Raw genomic sequence first — 6,000 nt, 5'->3', positions numbered from 1 at the left:
CGATTATTTTAAACAATCGTATTGTGCATAGTTCTGAACATGCTGTAATGATACAATTGTTCAAATATTATCCAATAGTGTACACACGCTACATACGATCGTTTGAATGATGCAGGAACGACCGCAGAACCATCCACAATCACTGAACCACCGTACACACAATAGATTGCGAACGATCGTCGCCCAATTAGATCTGCCAGTTCATCTCCAGTGACAATCCTCGTTCATCGACGTTGTTGTGCACTTTTTTTGTTAACGATTATCGGAAGATCGGTCGCTAGTTGTAATTATTGCATTATTACTGTGTATGCAGCCTTGGGGCCGGGTCACATCCCTGTGGTTTAGAAAGAGCACTTTGTTTGTGGTTTGCATTTACATGTAATGTAAATTTTGTAAAAAAACAGATCAAAGATGAAAAATTGCACTTGATGGGCCTTTGGATATACAAACATTATTTTATATTACAAACAATGTTTGATGTGATATAATGTATGCAGAACAATGTCTACAATCTTCATTCATTCATTTTTGTTTTAGTCATGATGACTATATTTATCAAACACATATGCAGATTAAAAATAGAATAATAACCACAACAGTAATTATCCTTTAAAACTGAAACATATCAGGCTTTTATACCTCATGCCTCTATACGGATTTAAAAAGAGTTCAAGGCTCCTTCACGCATTTTGGTAATGCACTGTAAAACACAGATGTAGTTATTTGTTAATAAGAAAATGCATGTACTGCAGTGTTGTGTGTTGGGTTGAGATTCTTTTTAAATAGCACCCCAAAGAACTAACACAATTGAGCAAACAAGTATTGTAAAAAAAACAAAAACAAAAAGCACAAATGTAAAATAATGTGTGTGCAGTATTATTTTTAACTAAGTTGGCACACTAAGTGCGTTGTGGCCCATTAAAAACATATAGACTTTTAATGTTTTTTAAGTGTTTCTTCTACTGTTTTACAAATTACAAAGGCATTTGGCATTGTGCTGCACCACACTGGTCATCACTAGAATGCTGGTTGATTCTAAACATTTGAGGCTCTATTTATAAAACAGAGAATCAGACATTCCCACAAATATTCCCTTGAGGAAATCATTCAGGCCCATGTGTTTCAATGGCAGTTATTGATTTTCACCACTGAATATTTGTCAGGTTTCCTGTTTTATAGTAGAGCCCTTTATTTCAGTATTTGATTACAATTTTGACTTTGCAAAATTAAAAGATCCCCGGTGATCTCAAACTTGTGTTTTGATCCCTTTCGCTTTTCAGACAACTGATAGAAATTAGGGCACAAAAAAACTAGAAATGCTGTAGTTCTCACCATTTTTAACTCTATTTTGATCATACAGAAACAGTAGGCACCCTATTGCTGTGGACTATTTAGTCCCAAGTAAGATTTTTTTAAAGAAAGCTTGTAAAATTGGCAGGTTAAAAACATCTATGCACAGTGCTATCTCTGGTTGAGCTGCACTGGGGCCTATTGCAATGACACCTCTCACAAATTAAATATTTTGGTTCCATTGCACACCCAGAAAAAGTGAAAACTGACAAAAAGTTATTATTCATATTACTATTAAACTGTATTTATAAAGCAACTATTTACTCCACGCCTTACATTAAATATGGGTAGCAAATGACAGACAGATAAAACATAGGAGGAGGGGAAGATCTTACAATCTAAGAGAATCTTATCTTATTTAGTTACCTCCTGGGTAGGCTCACAAAGTACTGAATCCACAGAATGAAAAGCCCAGCAAAAAGACTTTTCAGTGGAGGACAGCAATCCCACCTTTTTCTCTTATGACAGGTGTACTTTATTAAACAAAATTCACTGCATCCCTAACTCATATGAAATATCGACTTATTCTACCCCCTGCCATGATCACACTAGCTGGTTGGAAAAATGCACAGGCAAAAACTCCATAGGAGTCTATGTCTAAAACTAGGGCAATCAATCTGTAGACCTTGTTAGGTTTTACCATCTATCTAGCATGTTTGGTATACACAGGGTTGATGACCCCTTCCATCAGGTCTGAATTAGTTCTGTTTTCATGGAACCTAAACACAGATTAAAGGCCAGGATGACTGCTAAAAGTTTATGTAGACTGAGTCTGTGCGTTTACTAATTTACTACTTTTACTAGGACTAGGACTCATTCAGCTTGGTGGCATTTCAGTGCCCATTCTCGTTCATGAAACATGTTTGTTCTTATATTATACCTGAATAAAAGGAACTCAAAAAAGCCACCTAAAAAAAAAAACTTAAAAAAGCAATCCAAAACCTTTTTACTAATTCTTGCTCTGTATCATTTAAACAACTGTTCCTCAACCATGGTTCTTTCCAAAGCTGCAAGGGGTTCAATAAGCAATAAGTATTTTGTGACTTTCAGGTCAGTTTAAGTGACACCAAAAATCTTTTTATCTCTTTGGCTCTCTGTACGTTTGACATTCTTCCCATTATTAGTAATTATAATAGGGGTTCCCTGAAGATCTGAAAGTATTTTAAGGGGTTCTCCAACGTTAAAAAGGTTTAAACAGTAAAACCAATGAGCAATCAAACTGAACTTCAAACACTTGTTTGCTATGGGTTACAGAACATCTGAAATACAATTTTCATGTTGAGCACAAATTGTTTTCACAACCATAAAAAAACACAAACAGTAAAATAATAAAACAAGAAAAAAAATACATAAACAAAGTGTTATTTTCAAAATATTCTAAATATATTGTTACATTGTTACAAGTCAAGCTGCATGGTTATATAAAATGTTGCAACTCCCAGACTGACCTATAAATCAGAGGACTGTATGCTATACAGACAGATAAACTTAGGTGTAAATAGACAATATTTTCTCCTTGTCCTCCTTTGCAGGCTCCCTGGTTAACAGCAAGTTTCATTGTTAGAGAGGCTTGTTGGCTGACGTCACTTGGTTCATGAAGCTTTGCCTTGAAGTGAAGCTGAATAAAAACCTTGAGAAGAATCTCCTTCAATCTGCTGCAAGGAACTAAACAGACACACACATAGAGGGAGCACAATTACACCCTCTTCCTTTATGTCCTTTCCCACCGCTCCTGGAGACACACAGCACACAAAAAGAGACTGGGAAGAACAGCAGATAACCTTCCATCACCACCCCCTGATCCCAAGGAAGACAGAGCCCCCCAAGGCTGGAGGTGAGTGATCTGCACCACCAGAGGGGTGCGCTGACCTACAATTACTTACAGGCTGCTAAAAGGGGCTTTCCTGTGCTTCTAAACACTTCTCAAAGCTGGATCAAGTGTTGAAGGGGGGAGATAGTAAAAATAGGGCATCAAGGAGGAAAGGGGTGCAAAAGGAGCAGTTAGGTTTTTCTTAGAATTTAGTACTGTGGATGAAAGTTTCCCAGGGGTGCCCCCTGCCTTGCCATGGCATCCTTAGCCCCTCTTTTCACCCAAATTCATGGCCATAGCTTTCTAGCTGTGCTCGCACCCTCCAGCAGCAGGCTGATCTCTCGGACACTGGCTGCTGCTGCTGCTGCCTTCCCCCTCCCTTCCCCTTCTATTTATTTTTGAATCCCTTCCCAACGGCTGCTGCCAGCATAGTGCCCTGTGCCTGGTGTCCCCAGGATCACCCTCACTTGGGGGGGGGGGGGGGGGGGGGGGCTGCTGCCAGCATAGTGCCCTGTGTCTGGTGTCCCCAGGAGCACCCTCCCTTGGGGGGGGGGGGGGGGGGGGGGGGGGGGGGGGTTGGCAACCCCCTGTAGTGCCCATCAGGATGGTAAGAAGGAACCCTGCTTCCCAAACATGTCCTCTTCTCTGGCAGCCCAGACCCTTAACCCTTCCTACCCTGGCAGCCTTACAAGGGGTTGGCTTCCAGAAAGTAACCCTTTCCAGGAGGGTGCTGGCAGTTCCCTTCTGAGACAGGACAATTTCCTGTGCTGGATACATGATGTACTTTTAGGGTTCTGTGTTCCAATCTCTGTCCTTCTATAGAGGAACATGTATGTGTGCTTTGTATTTGTATGAACATGAAGGTCACATGAAGACATACTGATTGATCATTCTATTCTGCATATTTGGTATACTCAGAAATGTCTTTTTATTATAAAGATAAATTACTTTATTCTGTTCTGTCTTCTGGGCACACTTAGCAAGTCTCTACTACTCTTTAGATATTATAATCCTGATTCCATACTGATATCATTCTTATTTGTCTACTTTTCATTTCTTGTACATATTAATTAATTAATATTGTAAATAGTATATTATTATAAATTATTTTATTGTAGCAAATTCCAGGTATTCACATTGATTTCAACACCCCCAGTATTTCTTTCCAAGTCTCTACTTTTTAGATATAATCTAAATTTCATACTGCTATCATTCTCATTTATCTACTTTTCATTTCTTATAAATAATATATTATTGTAGCGTAGAAAATTCCAGGTTTTCAGATTGATTTCTCCCCCCTCTGGTATTTCTTTTCAAGTGTGTGCTACTCTATAGACAAAATACTATTTTTCTGAATGATATCTATCCATCAATATCTATTATTCCTTTTCTTTTTGAAGTATAGCCTCTTTGGTAGTAAATTCCAGGTATTCAAAGCCTGTCTCTTCTTGAGAAAACTAGCCGAGTATTTAAGAGTAATTCAGTTCCCATGAAAAAAAAATCCCATATGTCCTGGAACTCAATGCCAGGAACATCTGCCAGTAACCTTAAACTGGTAATACCACCGATTGCCTTGTCCACAGCCTCTCCAAAAACCTCCCATTCATACCTATATGCTCTTAAAGCTCCATGGCCTGGGGTTAGGAGGGTGTTGACTGAACCCATAACCCCACCTTCTGCTTTGCATAGTCAGAACCTCCCTAGTTAGTATTTCAGGGGTTAAGTAAGGTAAGGCTACCTATAAAGTGAACCTTTTGCCAAAATCACCGCCACATTTCCATACAAATGCCAAGGATGGTGCCAATAGGGTGATGGAAGTTGATAGGCATGAGAGATGGTGGTTGGGGGGTTGATGGGAGAAGGATGTATGTAGAGCATCTGATCACTGCTCTGCCTTAGCTCTGCCCTCCTCATCTCTCCTACTCTTTTGTGTGTCTTGCTTGTACAGAAACAGCAGCTGCCGACTGGTCGAGTTGTTGAAATTTATCCCTTTGTGTATATAACAATATCCTCCATTTTCCTTCTTTTTTTTCCTGCCCTCTAAACAACAAGCTCTTCGCCATTTTGTATAATTTTATCTGCTCCGCTGCTTTTTATTTCTCATTCACTTTGCAGATCAGAGGCCCAAAAATTCATAACTTCCTCTGCTACATCAGGCTTAAAGTTTATAATAACACAAGTGACATCATTTAAAGTCTAACCAGGGCTCAGCTTTAGCTCCAGCAACTCCTTGATCATTTTCTTACATTTCTTAAATTTTTATTTACATTGATTTTCTTTATTTGTAACTTTCAAGCTTTTTAGATTTTATATATATATATATATATATATATATATTACACCAGTAAACAGATCTTCTAATAGTTAAAAAAAGAAAATAAAGTTGAGTTGGGGAGGATTTAATGTTAAAAGTATTTTCTGTATATATATTTGTGTGTGTATATATATATATATATATATATATTTATATTTATGTATGTATATATGTATTTATTTATTTATTGTAGGGTAATCTGAATATCTTCCACAATGTTTAATTTTGTAATAACTACCTTTCCTCTTTAAAAAATAGTACATTAGATATAGTATAGTATAAAACTACGGGGGAGGGGGGCAACACTATTTTCTCATTGCATTTGCAGGCTTGTTTTTGTTTTTTGATTGTAAAGCTGAACAATGACTAGCCTTCACTGCAACTCTCTAGAAACTAGTCACTTAACTAAAATACAGCTGAGCAGTCATTCAGCTGAGATGAAAGGTAACAATCACATTCCGTGATATACAGAGGACCAGTAGAGGGTGCACTTTCATATCTTCAAGTGAAACAGAATGTTCAAAAT

The 6,000-nt window shown here is 37.9% G+C and overlaps 1 protein-coding gene and 1 long non-coding RNA gene across 2 annotated transcripts in view; one reads left to right on the top strand and one right to left on the bottom strand.

The window, feature by feature from the left end:
• Positions 1-435: 435 nt before the first annotated feature.
• LOC140335530 (uncharacterized) lies at positions 436-3,636 on the bottom strand. Its single transcript, XR_011921721.1, has 2 exons — positions 3,234-3,636; positions 436-3,015 (listed from the first exon to the last, which is right to left on the bottom strand). It is a non-coding gene; the product is annotated as an uncharacterized lncRNA (long non-coding RNA).
• BAZ2B (bromodomain adjacent to zinc finger domain 2B) overlaps positions 2,965-6,000 on the top strand; it is a 185,077-nt gene continuing 182,041 nt past the window's right edge. Inside the window, exon 1 of the mRNA XM_072418200.1 lies at positions 2,965-3,184. The gene's annotated coding sequence lies outside the window, so the exon portion shown is untranslated. The remainder of the gene's footprint in view (positions 3,185-6,000) is intronic.

Source organism: Pyxicephalus adspersus, chromosome 7 (genome assembly GCF_032062135.1).
Source record: "Pyxicephalus adspersus chromosome 7, UCB_Pads_2.0, whole genome shotgun sequence".
NCBI lineage: Eukaryota > Metazoa > Chordata > Amphibia > Anura > Pyxicephalidae > Pyxicephalus > Pyxicephalus adspersus.
This window is presented reverse-complemented; position numbering and strand designations above follow the sequence as displayed.